This window comes from Gracilinanus agilis, chromosome 1, assembly GCF_016433145.1.
Source record: "Gracilinanus agilis isolate LMUSP501 chromosome 1, AgileGrace, whole genome shotgun sequence".
NCBI lineage: Eukaryota > Metazoa > Chordata > Mammalia > Didelphimorphia > Didelphidae > Gracilinanus > Gracilinanus agilis.
Genome location: NC_058130.1, coordinates 294,623,948 through 294,642,080, shown reverse-complemented (window position 1 = coordinate 294,642,080; position 18,133 = coordinate 294,623,948). Strand labels below are relative to the sequence as shown.

Below are 18,133 nucleotides of genomic sequence, written 5' to 3'. Positions count from 1 at the left end.
CCATACGCAACAAAGAATCAATGACAAGTGTACACAGAATACTAAGGATTCTTTATTACCCTTAGTGCCAGTGAAGTCCAATGATAGTGGAGAACCCTTAGTTACTTTAGAAATCGGGGGAGTACAATATGCGGGATTACTTGACACGGGGGCAACTTGTTCCGTACTACGAGAACCACCTGAAGGATGTCAATATCAAGGCAGTTTAAGAGTAAGAGGAGCTTCTGGGGTAGCACAACAAGCTAAAAGTTAAAATGGTAAAATTCGGACCTCTAACTCTCGAACACACCTTCTTATTGATGCCATCATGCCCTTCAAACCTCGTGGGACGAGATCTCCTATGCAAATTGGCTGCCACCATCCAATGTCAACTGGATGGACAAATTTATCTCCACCTACCCAAGAGATCTCTAAAACACCATCCCATTTTATTTTTAGACACATGTAATGAGGAACCATCATACCAATCAACTAATAACATCTATGAGGTTCCAGATGATATTCCAGATTATGTGTGGGCTAAAAATTCAAATGAGGTGGGCAGGATATTGTCAGCGGAACCAGTAAAGATAGAGGTGAAAGAAGGCTTACCTCCAAGAATTCCTCAGTTCAGACTTAGTCAAGAAGCGATAGAAGGAGTGAAACCCATCATAGAGAGTTTATTGGAGCAGGGCATATTAAAATATGGATTTTCGCAATACAATACACCAATTATGCCAATAAAGAAAGCAAAATTATCTCCTGATGGAAAGACTCAATGGCGTTTAGTTCAAGATCTAAGAGCTATAAATGACCATGTGCAAAAGACCTATGCCGTGGTACCAAGTCCATCGCAAATCATTGCAGCAATTCCACCTGAAGCTGCTTGGTTTACTGTTCTGGACTTGAGCTCTGCGTACTTCTCTGTTCCACTGCACAGAGACAGCCAGAAGCTGTTCGCTTTCTCCTGGGAGGGTAAATCTGTCTTCTGGACACATTTGCCCTAGGGATTTGCAGATTCAGCTTCACTCTTTTGCCAAATTCTGCAGAGAGACCTTGAGTCAATAACATTCCTTGACAGCAAAATGGTACATTATGTTGATGACATCCTGCTAATGTCACCATCTGCTGAAGTCTGTTACACTGATAGCGTACACTTGATCAAAGAGCTAGGCAAAAGGGGCCATAAAATTTCCAAATCGAAACTTCAATTCGTGAAGGAAAAAGTAAATTATTTAGGATTCATCCTAGAGAAAGGCTCCAGAAGAATTTCCAAAAAGAGAACACAAGATATACAGAATTTGAGTTTGCCTAAGACCAAAAAGCAACTCAGGGCAATCATAGGAATAACGAGCTTCTGTAGAAACTGGATTCCAGGTTATGCTTACATCGCAAGACCTCTGATAGAGCTAACCAAGAAGGAAGTTCCAGAACCGTTAAAGCTGAATAAAGAACATATCCATGCATTAGAGAAATTGAAATCACTTATTCTATCAGCTCCAGCCCTAGGTATCCCTGATCATGACAAACCATTCCTACTATATGTGCATGAAGACAAAGGGATAGCCTCCAGTGTTCTCACACAAACATTGTTCCTTATCCCAAACACCTTTCCTCAAATTACCCTCATAACAATACTTAATGTTTTCCTTACTCTTTTACATTTAAGTTCTCTTTGGAGCCATCTTTGTTGGGTCAGAGTTGACTATATACAGAGGAAAGGAGAGAATGCCCATTTGGAATGATTTGAAGAATATGATTTAAAAGTGTTCTTTCCACCCCAGCCTCCTTAAAAAAATTTTTTTTGTCAAAGCCTATGACATGGCATGGAATTCTGCCAATGGAGATATGGTTCCTTAAGCTTAAAGTATTTTATCTCTTAGAATATGCTTTTAAAATATAGATTTTCCTGAGAATGTCATATTTCCATATTAGATTATCAGAATGATAGCCAGTCATTTCATTTAGCAAGATCCTAGGGAAACAGGATAGGTAAATTTTGGTAAAGGTAAAAAGAGAAGCATGGCTTAGGTTAGACATTGCTATGCTGAGCCTAAGGTTCAAAGGGGCAATTCAAACAGCACTAAGAGGAGGGACTCTGTAAAGAGAGGTAAAGAATGGGAAATGATTGCCTTTGACTATTCCGTTTGAGGTTGGTCCTGGCTACAGTATTCACCCCTGACAATACTGGGAGAAAAAAATGAAGGAAGGTGGTAGATGAAAGAAATTAGAAGTGCTACTCACACTTTACTAAATGGAATGCTAAAGGATTAAGAGGATGGGAGAAAATAAAGGGCTTCTTCTTTTTCATACTCTTGCTCAGATTTCTGTTTTAATTTACTATATACCTGGTTGTCAGGACAACATAGTTGCTCAGGCCCCAAACTCTGAGAGCCAGGCTCATTACATTTTACCCCACATTAGGTTCTCTGGTATCCTAAAATAGTTAGGGAGCCTCTTTTGTCTGCTATTGGCTCAAACTCTGATTGACTGCAGTTCCTCCATTTTTAAGGGCCAAGTGACTAGCACCTCAGTTCCATTTAACCACTTATCATTGGATTAGCTTTTAAGGATTTTTACCTTAAAATGATAGCAACAATAATAATAGCTATCATTTACATAGCATTTGAAGTTTACAAAGTACTTTACAAATATTCATTTTACCCTTACAAACACCCTGGAAAGTAAATGGTATTGTTATCCTTCTTGTCTCTCTAGGTGATAGACTGAATAGACTGATAGACGAGGAAACTAAGGCAGACAGAGATTAAGTGACTTGCCCAAAGTCACATAACTAGTTAGTATCTGAGGCCAATTTTGAACTCTGTATCCAGGTTCAGCTTTCTATTCAGAATGCTACCTAACTTCCATATGTTGCAAAAACAAACATCTTCCCCAGCACATAGAGGTGCAATTGGACTATCACATTGTTAAGAGCAGCCTTTCTCCTTTGGCTACATAGCAATAACTGTGGCCTCTTTAAAAAGATCTAGCTCAGCACCTTCAGAGGTTTTTGTTGTATTCATGTCTGATGACTAATTCACTCGCACTTTACTAAAAAGGAAGGAGAACCTTTTTTTCCTCTCCCACTTTAAGCTCTATATTCCTGAGGAACCAATACAGGTCTTTGATGTTTCATTCATTCTTTTCTGTTCTAGGTACTGGGAGTACAGTCTGCAATCTGACGGGGGAGCTAAAGTCATCAGAATCCTGGAGGCCAGGAACCCAGGGCAGATGCTCTTGCTGCTTTGGTAGGGAAGACGAGAGGAGCAGAGGCCCCTGTGCCAGTCCAGCAGAAGACATACTTTGGTTTGGGTGATGAACTTGGTGGGACTAATGCTATATAGGAGCTGAGTTAAATTATGAATATACTCTCTCCCTCCTCAGAGATTGAAGTTTATTGACTTGAGTTTATTGAGTAGGAAGTAACATAGTTAGACTTATCCTTTAGGAAAATCACTCTAGATGATAGACTGAATTGGGGAAGAGATTGAGACAGGCCCATCAGCACTGTACTACCATAGTCCAGATGTGAGGTGATGATGACACACCAGGGTGGTTGCATTGTCAGAAAAGAGACCATATGTAATAGAAGTTACAAATATAAAATCAACAGACCTTAGCAATAAGATTGGATATGGGAAGCTGAGAGATGGTGAAGAGTTGACAATGACTCCTCCAAAATGATGAGTCTGGGTGACTGGGTGCATTTTCCATTTCAGTTAACCAATAGAAGAAGGCTCAGACAAGTAGTTCAGCTATGTCCCAATATAGCATGCGCCATCTTGGGCCTAAGTTGTATTGGTTCTGGATTTGTGAAACTAATCTGTTAATTTCATTTAAAAAATAGAAAATGTGTCTTGGTATAGACAAAGATACCGCAGTTAAGGAAGAAAAAATATATAGCAGCTTTGAATTTCCCTCTGCTTGCTTTATTGTTAATTTCACTTTTAAGGTTTAAAGTTGCAAATACATCCGTGTAATTTTTAAGTCAGTCCTCTGACACCTTAGCATACATAGTTACATGTCAAAGCTAGATAAACTGGTTATTGATATTAATTTTTATAATGAATCAAATTATCAATGTTTGGTTGTTGGCAACAATGGTTGATTGTTGGCATTAGTTTCTTTCAACTGAATGTTTTACCAAAGACAACAATTTATGTGAATACAACTAAAAGATGTTGAACCTGGAAATACAAATATCTGTGTTAGAATAGTTATTACAAACACTTGGGCCTGTCCAGAATGTACAGTAAAAAATAGGAAGAGAGAGCATCATCACCCAAGGATAACAGATCTGTAATCATCAAGACACCATTCATTCACACAGAATGATAAGGCAAAAAAGATTTGTTAGGGTGGTTTGGAGAATTAAAAAAGCTTACTTTCAATTTCCCTAAAAACTTCCTTAGTCTTTAAATAATATTGTTGCTGATACATTATTTTTAATTGCAAAAAACCTAGAAGCACCCTATATATCTAAGTAGGGATGGTAGTACATAATAATATAGAATGCCATAATACAAAGATCAAAGAGTATAAAGAATGCAAAGAAAACTTTGGGAATGGGTGATGGAGTTGGGCACCATCACTCCTGTTACATGAAATAATATGGAGTCCAAAATAAAACCAAAGGAACAGAATACACAGTATGATAACAGAAACAGAAAAATATTGAGATGGAATAAACAAACAAATAATCCTGGTAGAAATCTAGAAAAAGTGACTGAAATTGTATATTTTATTCACTGAAACTTACTTAAATATAAATCGGCACTAAGCAAATTGAATCAGTTTTACAGATGATCAGTATTAAGTTTATAAATATTTTAAAACATACAGAAGTATTTTCCATTTAGACTTGATGTAAACTCAGAATTCTCTGAAAATTATTGAAATAGGTCAGAACTCTATCCAAATGGCACAGAAGTGGCCAAAATTAATCAAATAATGATTTAAAATTTTTATTTAGTGCTTTTTCTACCCTATAGTAGGCATTGGTGAGTGGTTGTTGTCCCACCTACTCAAAGAGAACCAAAATGACATCACTGGTGATGTCTTTTGTTGCATATAAATTGGTTTTAAGGGAGGCAGAGTAGCACAAAGTCATTGGCCTCCTTCTTTCAGTCATGAAGTCCAGTGGAAAGTGTATAACTATCTTTATATGCTAGAGATGCACTGCTTCTTGGCCTTTTGGCTAAGATCAAGTGTAGTATATGCCAGACTTGTCCTTATATGAGAATGGCAATAATGTATAAAGTTGATTCTATTGATCTGGGGCCTATGTAAAGGAATTTCCATCCCCTCCACTTCCTGGATTATAGATCTTCCTGCATTCCATTTTGCCTGCCTGCATTGCCCGATGTGGGGGCAGAGGGAATAAAGGTGTGGTACAGGAGGCCCTGGAAATGACAGGAGAGGAGGGAAAACAGTCATGCAGGAGGATGAACACGCGGTCAGACTTAAGAGTAGAAAAATAGACTTTAAACCTCTATCTATCTGCTTTCTTTATTTCAAATGATTATTAATAAACTCTATGGAAACTAAGAACCTGGAGTTATCAATTTGTTTGTAATAGGCTTAAAGTGATTTGGAGAAAGTGACTGCCTTTGTGATCTGAAGAAACTAACTGAAATTTACAGCTTGGCTGAAGACCACCTGCCATTGGCTCATTCCATACCAGTTCTCACAGTCTCTCTGGGAGGAGATAGCCAAAAGTCCTTGGGCTTTTGTTTAAGTATATCTGATCCTAAAACTCTTTATCTCTGATGGAGTTTATCACTTGGCCTGAACTATGGGATATCTGGCCCTAAGACTCAGTGGGTCATTGTATTGCTGACACCTTGAAACTGAGTTACTGCATGCTCTTATTTTGCTATCTCATGCTAAAAATATGTACAAGAGATGTTTTTGTTCCCCCTTGTACCTAAGAATCTGTCACCCTATTCCTGGGAATTCTCTGCCCATGCCACCCCAGTTCCCTCCCTGGATCTGCCCATCCAGTCCCTTTCCTGCCTCCCTTCACTAAAAATGACAAAAGTAGTTGCTAGTCGATTATACTCAGTTCTTATTGATATTAGATTAATTTGCTCCCATACATATATATGTCCTTGCTTAATAAAGGTTATTTTGATTTTAAGCATTGTATCTCCCCTCTCAGTTCTGGAAAAGTAGGATGGAGGTCTTTAGGGGGGGGTTAGCTCCCTCTTGGGGAAAAGTTTGTTCCCTGTTGTGGGGGGAAGAAATATTCAAGTTCCATAAAGTTCATGCCTCAGGTGACACAAAATAAAAGTCAAGACTACTGGTAATGGCTCCCCATGCAGCGCATGACTTGGCTTAGTCATGTGTAACTTGAGTTCTAAGCTCTCTACAGCATCTGCTTCTGTTGCATTCATGTTCACTGTGGCATAGGCATTGTAACCCCAGAAACTCAGGCAAACTATTGGCAGGGAAATTCCTTTGCTCCCTTATGCCCTCGTGACTCCCAACCCAAAACATCTGACCTTGAGGATTACCCTCTTTTGATTGTTCCATTGAGTTGAGATGGACAAAGAGACATGTCTCATTCATCTGTCCTCCAAATCACGAGAACCACCTCCATGCCTTTGGGCAAACCTCCCCCCTCTCCTTGCTTCAGTGCTTACCACTCTAGAGTCACAGCTTCACTGTTGTAAAGAGTATAAAAACCCCAGAATTTATGTCCTCTCGGGGGCAGCTTTTCCATCCATGTTGTCTTCCCAAGGAGCAGCTTTCCATCTATGCTGTTCCACCTAGGAGGCAGGCTTCCACCTATGCTGTCCTCCTGGCCAGATTCAACATTACCTTGTAAACTAATAAGTTTCTCTTTTTATTTTTAAGCTAAGTTTTGGAGTCTTGCATTCTTGCAAAAGGTACCCTTCCCAAACCCTGGTGGTTCACCTCTGCACCCTGCAATAATTAGAACAAATTGTTCTCATTCACCCCTTCCACAAGTCTTCACATGCCTGAAGCAGACACCTCCCCTAACTCACCCGTGGATTTGAGTCCTTTTCAATTACCCTCAATCTGATTTTTGTCCAGTCTCTTGAGATGGCTGTAGGTGAGAGCTGGGTGGCAAGTGGACCACAAAGGAAGAAAGAGTCCTGAACTTGGCAATCCCTTACCCCAGAGGCACTAGTCTTCTCTGAACACCCCAGGCATTATGGTCTATGCATAGAAAGAAGTATGTAACTAAATCTCAGATTAATTTCTCCCTGGGCAGAGCAAAATGCTTAATTCCTTAACTGAGAATTTGGGCAATTATTGTCTTCACTATGTTAGGAGATCTATCACAAGTTTTAAGTTGAAAGAAGGAGTTTTCACCAAGTGAGACCTTTTAGAAGCACCATGAGATATCCAGATAGGGAGATAAAAAATAGTCTGTGACAGCAGTACAAGGGTGGACACGTTGACTAAGAATTACAATAAACATTTATTGGCTCATTACTTTTCTCAGGAACTCTGAGAATAATTTCTCTCTGAAAGCCTACTATAACAGGGGTTATGATAGGGCAGCTAGTGCTCAATGGATAGAGAACCAAACCTAGAGATGGGAAGTCCTGGGTTCAAATTTTGACTCAAGACACTTCCTAGCTGTGTGACCCCTGAGCAAGTGACTTAATAACCCAATTGCAGAGGAGAGATCACTTCAGGTAGGCTGATAAAAGAAAGCTTAATGGAAAAGATGTACTTGAAAAGGATGCTGAAGATTTTAAAAGCTAGAAAGAATGGGAAGATCACATCAGGTGGGAGACCATGAGTCAACATTAATTTAACTCCTATGTGCAAGACACTGTGCTAAATGCTAAGGAGATAAAATAAATAGCATACTTAAGGAATTTACAATTTACTAGTAAAAGCTAAAAATCTAAACAAATAAGCATTAACACAAGTGTTATGGGGCAGAGGGAAATCTAGTCAAAGTTTTCTAATAAAATTTGAGATAGGAAAGGATACTTTCACTTGGAGAAATCAAACAAATCTATCTGGAGGATTTGGTATTTGAGCTGATTCTTGTATATAGGCTATAGATATTGAGAAACACTGAATCTCATGTCACTTTCAATCTCACATTATACATGAATAGACCTAGTGTTATATAGAGATGGATGCATGGAATCCCTGCAAAGATATAGGGACAGCCTCACCCAGAATTCCAGGGGACCGCCCTGGAGAACTTTGGGTGAGGGGGCAGTTGAGAGGAGTTGGCAGTTGCTTTGTGGGGGTTGAAGTGAGCAGACACACTGCTTACTGCTCCTGTCTTGGGGGGTTCACCTGAATGGAATCCATCTCTACATAACACTAGTCACACTCTCAGAGATTTCACGATGACATCCTGGATTTTTAATAGCTGACAGAATATTAATATATCTATCCAAAGTGAAAGAACAACAAAAAATTCTAAACATTTTCAGTAATTTTCATATTTCACACTGGGATCCCTACTAAAGCAAAGTCCTTTTTAGTAGGTTTAAAATATCTTGTCATGGGAATTTTCATGTATAAAAATGGGTTGAAGAAAACTTACAAGCTTTGAGTGACTGAGCAAAATTTAAATATCACCAAAAATCTTTTAAAATCACATTAAAAATACATATATGTAAATCAAAAGCTCTTGTCAATAAAAATAAATTGGGTGGGGAGGTCCTAGGTTCAAATCCGGCCTCAGACACTTCCCAGCTGTGTGACCCTGGGCAAGTTACTTGACCCCCATTGCCTACCCTTACCACTCTTCCACCTATAAGTCAATACACAGAAGTTAAGGGTTTAAAATTTAAAAAAAAAAAAATTAAAAAAAAATAAATAAATTGGGTGAAAGTACCAAGTTTCTGTGAGCTATTAATACTAGCATATACTCTTTGCAAATGTAAAGCAGCTCATTACCTGAGCAGTCTGTATTGACATAAAGAAAATAAAATGTTGCTCAATTATTTTTAATCTTCCTATAGTCTCCTTTTGCTTAAAAAAAAGTCCATTACAATGATTTAGCTGTAGTATTTCTCCTTTTATATCCAGAAAGTCTTCCTTCTTCTAACTCTCAAAAGATTTGTTTGGCAATTCATCTGAGCACACAAATTTCCCAAAAGTACAGGCCATAGAAACTTGAAGTGCTTAAAATTATTATATTCTCCTCTTATTTTACAAATAGGTCTTTCTGGGATGACAGGCAAGCTGCATGGTCAGAATTTCAATCAAGAGCTTGCTTTGTTTTTTAACAAAGAATTTAGGCTGTTCTTTAGTTGGTTAGCAGAGCAAAAGATGTGGTGATTTCATACTATAGATGCTTTTCTTTAAGCTTTTTGCTCAGCACTGTCAAAAAAAATGGAAAAGGATGAGAAGAGCACCAGGTGGGGATCATTCTTGAGTAGCCTAACATCTACATCAAACCCTTCCTTTTATAGATAGTCAACTAAAACACAAAGAAACCTTTGTTCAAATGGGCTATTGACTAAGCTCCAGACCATACAGGAGATAAAATAGTTGATTTGAATGCAGATTCCCTAAGTCCAATTCCAAGATTCATTTCAATGCACTAGGCTCTTCTTCCTAGCTTTTATGATTATTGAATGCATGTGGGTATGTATATGAGTTTCTATTCCTTTTTTACATCTTTGACATAATCACCTCATTCAGTGGATGTATAGTGTGTATGAATCCTGTGGAGCAGTTAGATGGCACATGGAACAGAGAACTCAACCTGTATTCAAGATGAACTGAGTAGATGCTTACTAGCAGGTGTGATGCAGGTCAAATTACTTAATCTCTACATGCCTCAGTTTCCTTATTTGCAAAATGTGGATAATAATACACTTATCTTTCAAGATTGTTGTGAGGATAAAATGAGATAAAATTTTATATTTATTATTATGACTGCTTACCTGAGTCATAGCCCAGTATCCTAGCAATGCAGGTACACTTTAGCATTATGTATTATGCTTTATGAGATTATCTTGTCCAGAGGGGCTCAAGGTATGGTCCAGAGACCTTTGGGAGTCCTCAAGGTCTTTTCAGGGAGTCTTGCATGGTTAAAAATAGTCTATCACAATAATATTAAGATGCTTTAATAGCTAATTAAGGTAAGTATTGATAGATATATATCACACCTGTTTTGAAGGGTCCTAAAATTTTTAAGAGTTGTTATGATGATAATAACAGATAATTTGGAAAAGTAGATAAATGTGTCAGGGCCAGTAGACCTTCAAGTCACAGACACTGATTGACAGGCTTCAGAGAGAAAGGCAGGGGTTAGACACTCCTGGATCTCAAACCCCTCCCCCCTAAACAGTTGATGCTTCCATTAGAAAATGGAGACTGGCTAAGATTCTTCTGGTGAGTTTCTGTTTTGGCTGAACTCCAATGGGTTCCCTTTCTTTAATTTATATTCCTCACAGGTCTGATAGAGGAATATGTAGAAACTAGTTATCTAACTGTTGAGGACTGAAATAAATGATCTTCTTAAAACTGGCAGCTGACAGGATTCAAACTCGATGACCAGACTTGAGTTGTGAGTTTTCCCCCAGATAATTTCCAGGCACAGATTTGAAGGCAAAGTTTATATTAAGAAATAAAAAGGAAAACTAGAGGAATTAATGAAGGTATTTGGATAAGGAAAGGTGTCCCTGATCTACTAAGTTGAAGCTGCCCTTCCCCCCCACCGGAGGGGTGAAGGCCCCTAAACTGAACTTGCTCTCTGGTTAGATAATTTATATATCTAATTCACTAAATCACTAGATAATTATTATGTTGATATTGATAAGGATTAATTCTAACAAACAAGCTAACCCCTGAGTAGAAACCACACTGGCTTATGCCACAATGGCCACTCAGGTGATTCCCCCAAGACAGAAGCAGTAAGCAGTGTGTCTGCTCACTTCAACCCCCACCAAGCAACTGCCAACTCTTCTCAACTGCCCCCTCACCCAAAGTTCTCCAGGGCGGTCCCCTGGAATTCTGGGTGAGGCTGTCCCTGTATCTTTGCAGGGATTCCATGCATCCATCTCTACATAACAGAGTATAAAAGAGTCCTGAGACCAAAGAGATTGAGAATCACAGATCTAACCATTCACCAAGAAATATCTGACACAATGAGTAGATAAGGTCTTATCTGGACCTTAAATGCCTACAAGGAGAGCAGATATCAATGTGGCACCTAGGTAGAGAACTCTGGGAAGAGAAGATTGTAAGGTGTTTGTGGGGAAGGTGTGGTATGCAGAGAAGGAAGAAGGGGAGATTACAAAGACAAATATCTTCTTCACAATTTTGTGGAAGTGTGGTAACCCTAAAATAGATTAGTTACTATCCTAACCCTGACTAGACTCTGTCATACCAAAAATCTATTGGTTTTTTGATTTGTAAGGGAAACTACTCTTACACATTTTACTAGTCTATATTCTCTCACTATTGTACCCTTCCCAGAAGATATTCCTCTATGACTCTGGAATCTTTGGGGATAAAATGTTTGAAAAGGATATAAGTAATTTTATTCTTATTCTTAAGAACATTGAAGAAGAGAGCTCATGATTTAGGTAGGTAGGCTTAATTTTAGATAACAATAATAAAGAGATAATAAATAATTGCACTGACTTCTGAGGGGCTTGTAAGGAATATAGGAGTGGGACACAGGGACCAATTCTAAGTTAAAGTTCACTTTTCTCTCTTGTAAAAGTGTAGGTATGCTTTATGAATGAAATAAAAGGACTACCAGTAAAGCTCAGAAGTGATAATTTTAGTAAGTGAGTGAATCACTTTACATCTTTATGACTTATTTGGCAATTAAATCTGAACTCTCTTTACATTTCTTTTTTTTTAAACCCTTTCCTTCCTTCTTGTAGTCAATACTAAGTTGGCTCCAAAGCAGAAGAGTTGGCAAGGGTAGGCAATGGGAGGTCAAGTGCCTTGCCCAGGGTCACACAGCTGGGAAGTGTGGTCACTAGGTCAGATTTGAACCTAGGACCTCCCGTCTCTAGGCCTGGCTCTCAATCCACTGAGCTTCCCAGATGCCCCCTCTCTTCATATTTATTAGTCTACAATTACTTAACACATTTATGAGTTGGATTTTTGATAATCAGATTTTCTTATTACATACTAATGATAATATCTCAGTCATAGATATGTAGGCATAGTTCCCAATTTGCTACTTTGAGAAGTGTTTTGGAACCAACTAGGGAAGATGCCATAGGTCTCTTTAAGAAGGATATTAGTATGAATTTTAAAGAGTTTTGTCAATTAGACTGCCCTTTGGAATTTGGTCACCAAAATTCTTTTCCTCTTCAATTATCTCATGAATATAATGTGAACCAAGCCAAAGTCCAAAATGAAATCATTAAACGTTTATTTTCAGATCTAATGATGACAGTTCTGAGTAGGTATCATCATATCACTTGCCTTCTCAATGGCTAGAAGAAGGGAGAGAATTTGGAACTCAAAAATTTTTTAAATGATTGTGAGGGGAGTAGATCAAACAAATCTTGACTCAGCATCAGTGTGTCAAAGGCTCTTTTATTTCATCCTCCTGAGAATGGGTTTTCAGGAGCCAGTGTTAAGTTCATCATCAGGTAGCCAGTGATATGATATTCCTACCTACCTATGTTGGTCCTCAGGAAGCTGCATTGGTCTAAGGCCAGAGCCGTATTCAAAGATCTTCTTGTATAGTAGAACCTTATAGAGCATAACCTTTAAGAAACCAGGGTCACTGTCTCACTTAAAGTCACCTTAAGCTGGAATGCTATTCTGTTAACTCATGTTAAATTTATATTGCTATCATACATCTGTGACCCTGGACATTTTTCTCTATGGAAGGCTAACTGGCTCTCAACAAAAACAAGCCTGTAGTCCTGTTAGCACCAAATTCTGCAAGTATCTGAACTAATAATTCTGCAAAGACTACAGAGAGAGAAAAAAATCATTAGTACTATATTGTTAAGAAGGTTAAGTATGAAGCATTTTGACTACATGACCAAGAAAACACTGGAAAATAAAAAGTGTGAAACACAAACGAAGGAATCTATATGGATCTTTTTTTTGGCCTGAGATGGAGTTAAATTAAATTAAATTGTTTAGGAGCATGTGCTTTCTAGAACAACCTCTATCACCAGAAAACCTGCAGTGACTTGAGGTTTATTGAACAAAGATGATAATTCTTGAACACTTCACAAAAGGGAGAGTCTCAATATTCTGAAGGCACTGAAAGCATTTTCAGTTTTATAACATGATTTAGAAGCTTGGCTAACTCCTATATATCTGTCATTCGAAAGACAGTTTTTCCTCAGAAAAAAAGTTTGATTTCCATTATGAGGAAAGTAGAAGTAAGGAGACAGACTATCACTGATAAATATCAGTCCCCAAAGCAAATCTTTCTGTGTACCTAGATATAAGCAGAGCTGTTTGTACATGGCTCAGCAAAAAGCTGGAGATTATCTATCTAAACTGAGAATGAATTGATGCCCCTTGACTAGGTAAAAGCTTTCAGAAATAAAATTTCACTTGGAAAATCTTAGAGCTGACTATTTTAGAATGTTTATTAATAACTTATTATTTTATGCCTCATAGGAATCTGCCTTGGTAATATTTTATTCTAATTGGTTCTCTCCTCTAACTTCCTCATTTTATTGCTATGTGCATAATGACATTCTTTAGTATAACCAAGAGAGCTTTTGATGTTGGAATTTGTAATGGCAAGCTTTGCTTTAGCAACTTGGAGGAGTTATTTTAAATTTCTCTCATTTTTATATTTATAATCCCCTTCCAGGCATGTAATTTTATTTTAAAAGTCAATATTTTTCTTCTAAATTTTTCCATCCAACAATGAGATACAAAGCAATGATTGTTTCCCCACATACAGCTTTTAGATTTCTAAGACATGATAAGGACTTTGCAAAAAATATCTGAAGCTTACATTTGGGGACTGAAAGACAACACACTTGAAAGTAGAAAGTTCTAAGATAGAGGAATAAAAAGGGCTAAAGTATAGAAACAGACACCAAACTATCTGGGCATACAGTGAGTGGTAGAAAAAGATGAGAGAACAAAGTCAAGTCAAGCTAAGTAGTGCAATGGATATGGCACTGATCCCAAAGTCAGAAAAACCTTAGTGTCAATTTAAGGCACCTGATAGCTTTGTGCCTAAGAAAACTAACTCTGGGCTGTTAAGAGGTTGAAATGAGATATTTGTAATGCATTACACAAGCCTCAAAATGCTACATAAGTGCTATTGTTGTTGCTATTTTTAGAATCTAAGCTTCTTGAGTCTAAATGAACAAAGCAGAACACTTATTATATAGCAAGAGAGTGATAACAGTTTGTGGGTAAGAACTTGGGAGGTTATCAGGCAACAGAAGTTTTTAAGAATGATAGATATTTTTAAACAATAAAATGACTTCAAATTTTAAAAGAATGTGGATTTCCATACTCTCATTTCTATCTCCATCCCCCATGAAAATAAATATTCCTACCTAACAATTCAAGCTCAGGAATTTTTAACCCTATTTATAAAGATATTCTTTATACGAATATAGATTACAACCTCCCTGAGTCTTCACATATTGTATTGTGGTGGGCACCAGGGCCCCCCCATTACACCCCAAATTCCTAGAGAGAACAAAGATTAAAGATTACATGAGGGATTCTCTTTGCAGGGCTGGAAATTAAACAAATATAGGACCTCTAAGCTTTGGATATATTTACACTAGCCTTAAGAAAAAAGGTCTGAGCAGGAGGAGATACCTCTTGTTTACATCCCAAATACCCTAGGTTTCTCAAGAAAACTTACCCACCTTTATGGTCTCTGCATCTCAAACATCACTTATGATCCCAAACATCCCTAGGTTTCTTAAGATAGGTAACATGATCAAGATGTCATAAAGGATGTATGCTTATATTTAAGCCCAGACTCAGACCCAAAGGTATCTATTTTCTGCTACTTATTCTCCTTTGATTGCCCCCCTGTTTGTTCCCATTGTTCATCCCCCTCCCTATCCTTTCTTTCCAAGTCACTTAGACTCTATCCCTTTAGGATATAAAAATCCTGAATTTTTCTCTGTTCAGGGAGGCATTTGATCCTGCATGTTGTCTCCAGACCATTCAACCTAAATAAATCTCTTTGTCTTTAAAGGGTTTCCACCGGAATCTGTCATTCTTGAAAAGGTACCCTCCTCAGACTAAGGGTTAATCTCTAGCCCCCCACAACAGTATGATGCTTGTCCATGTCTTTCAATAAACCCTGCATAAAGAATGAATACACTCAAATATTTGGAAGCCTTCCTGTTTGTTTTTTAAATATCCCTGTGGGTATTAATAGAGCACTTAGACTGTAAATCTATCGTTTCATGGTACAGACTTAGCTCTCATTATCTGTATCTGAAAGGATTGAGGACAGCTCCAAAAGGTATATTATTTCCCCAGCTCACACCCTTCCCCATACTAGTCTAATAGCAGATACTTCTTTTCTTGTTTATTTTTATCAAAGCTGTTTCTTGTATCCTGTTTTTGACTCCACATTTAAAAATAACCAAACAAGCCATTCTTAGACATGAAGACTTATATACCTGTTTATAGAATTTAGTCTGTGCTGATAATAATAACTAGCATTCTAAAAGATTTTTCAAAGTGCTTTATAAATATTATTTCATTTTATCCTCACAATAGCCCTAGGAACCACATGCTTTAATTAAACCCATTTTGCTGATGGAGAAACTGAGAGAGGGAAGTTTAACTCACTCATGATCACACAGCTAATAAGTCTCTGAATCTGGAACTGAAGTCAGGGTTTCCTAACTTCAAGTCTAGTATTTTATCTATTTAGCCAACTAGATGCCTAAGAAAAGGGGAGTGGAAGAAGAGAAATCAGTTGGAAATAGAAAAAAATTAAATTAGGGGCAAAGAATTAAACTTCTGCCTGAATATTGTAAATTTTCCCAACTGGGGGGCTGTAATGCATAAATCCTGCATTACAGGGCTCTGAAGGATTGTGATTTTTTTGGTCTGATTATGACTTTTTTATTGGATAAAATGCCATAAAACAACAGAGTAAATTACCACATGGTCTAAAGGACCCTCAGGGTATGGTTGATTAAATCTCTAGTCTCCAGGAACCTAGAGGAGAGGGTAAAGATGGAAAAGAATGTTACACTTTGAGTGAGCTTCTTGGGGGAGACTTGCAAAGCCTGGGAGGATTCAATTCCTTCCTTTTCTTGTTTTATCTTCTCATTATGTGCCAAAAAATTTAAGTTTCATCTTCAATATTTGACCTTTCTGTGAAGAATCTGAATTAATTCTTTTAAGTGTTGACTGATTTGATCTCCTTGCTGTCCAAGGGACTCTAAAAAGTCTTCTCTGGCACCACAATTCAAAAGTACACATATATGCAAATTGTAAAATATATATAAAACCTACCAGGTTGTCCTGAAAAGCATTTCAAACTGAGCTGCCAATAACATCCAAGTTTTTAGAGGCTTAAGGAACTAGAGTACCTTTTCTTTTCATGGGTGGAGCTTCTCAAGAATTCACTTAGTTCTGTGGCTTAGTTTTCCTTTCAAATTTTGAGTGTCAAAATGGTTATTCCTGTCTTATTTACTTATTCTAGTAGGTTATGTCTTCTCAGTGTTTATTGGGATTATTTTCCTGGACAAGTTAATAAACTTTCTATTCTATTAAATGTGTGACTATCAAACCTGTAGCCAGTTGTAATGGCATATCCAAAATGGATTTTCAAATATTTAATAATTTAGCTTTCTCCTCTGCTGGGATTTTCCCCTTTATTCCTCATCTCTACACATTCATCCAGTATAGATTGGATATTTTTCTAATAAATACAGTTTCAAAGTATAAGAAGAAACCCAAGAAATTGTCATGTAAAGAAATTAGTTCTAATGAGAACTATTGTTCTGATAGCAACTGATAGAGAAGCAGAAATGATGTATTTTGCTTCCTTTTTGTCTCTTCCATTTCACAATGAATGAATATAGTGAGCAGTTGAGGACAGAAATGGGTCCCTGCTCCTGGAAGAGCACAGAGGGTAATCTCCGAGCAAACACCATTCCTGCATGTCTTATGGGTACCAGCAAGCTCTGGATTGTTTTTTCTCTGTGTGTCTATCCTTGGCTTTTATCTTTTTCCATGCTTCTGGATTACAGGGGGTTAGTTGCAGACCACTCGGACTGCTGCTGACAGGAGTATGTTGTTTTTGGCTCCAATCTCCACCATTCTTCATTTTCATCTAGATCAGAGTCATTTCTCTCCTCAGTAGGGTCATGATGGGAATGGGGGGAGGGGGTTCATTATTCTCCTAAAATCAATCAGAACTGGAAAATTTTTAGATGAAAAGAAATGGCAAACTCCAGCTCTTGGATTGCTGATCTTCCTTGTATCTGGAAAGAGCTATATATGTAGAAAGTAGGAAGGAAGAAAGGAAGGGAGGAAGGGAGGAAGGAAGGAAGGAAGGAAGGAAGGAAGGAAGGAAGAAAGGAAGGAAGGAAGAAAGGAAGGAAGGAAGGAACTTCCACATGCATGCCTTTCTTCTGAGAAGAATAAGCAGCCTGTGCCTTACCCTCTTGTTCTCTGTGTGTCTCTCATTCAGTTTGACTTCAAGGCAGTGGGAGGGTACAAGTTGACAGTATGAACCAGGAAACTGGAAATAGAAACAAAAGCAAAATGAAAGACAACTTCTGCCCTCACAGAACTTGCATCATAAGGCAAAAAGAAAATAAACAAAAAGGAACTGAAAAGCTGAGGGAAGGGATAGGAGGGAATGGTCAGGAACAGGAATGAAGACAGGCCAGCCTAACATTCCTCTTCATAGTGGAGGCTCCAGGAAGAACTCAACAATAGGAGAAGGGGGATGAGGAATATTCCCTGGTGAGTGAGTCCCAGAGGTTTGAGGTCTATACAGGGTGAAGGGGTCAACAGCCCTGAAGGAAGATCACTCTTGAAGATTGCTCCTTTCTTTTCTGGACATTAATGTTTTGAGGGGGAAACCCAGACTGGGTTCTAACTCCTGGATTTTTGTGGTTTGATATCCCAATCTTTGAAATTATTAATGTTGAACATTCCACTCCCTTCACCTAGAACATAAAAGGAAATAAGAAAAGTCCAAGTAGTTGAGAAATAGAGTGTCTTGTTCAAAGAATAGTAAGGAGGC

General features: G+C 37.9%; 1 pseudogene; it reads left to right on the top strand.

The window, feature by feature from the left end:
• Nucleotides 1-5,159: 5,159 nt before the first annotated feature.
• LOC123232850 lies at nucleotides 5,160-5,317 on the top strand (annotated as a pseudogene).
• Nucleotides 5,318-18,133: the final 12,816 nt, after the last annotated feature.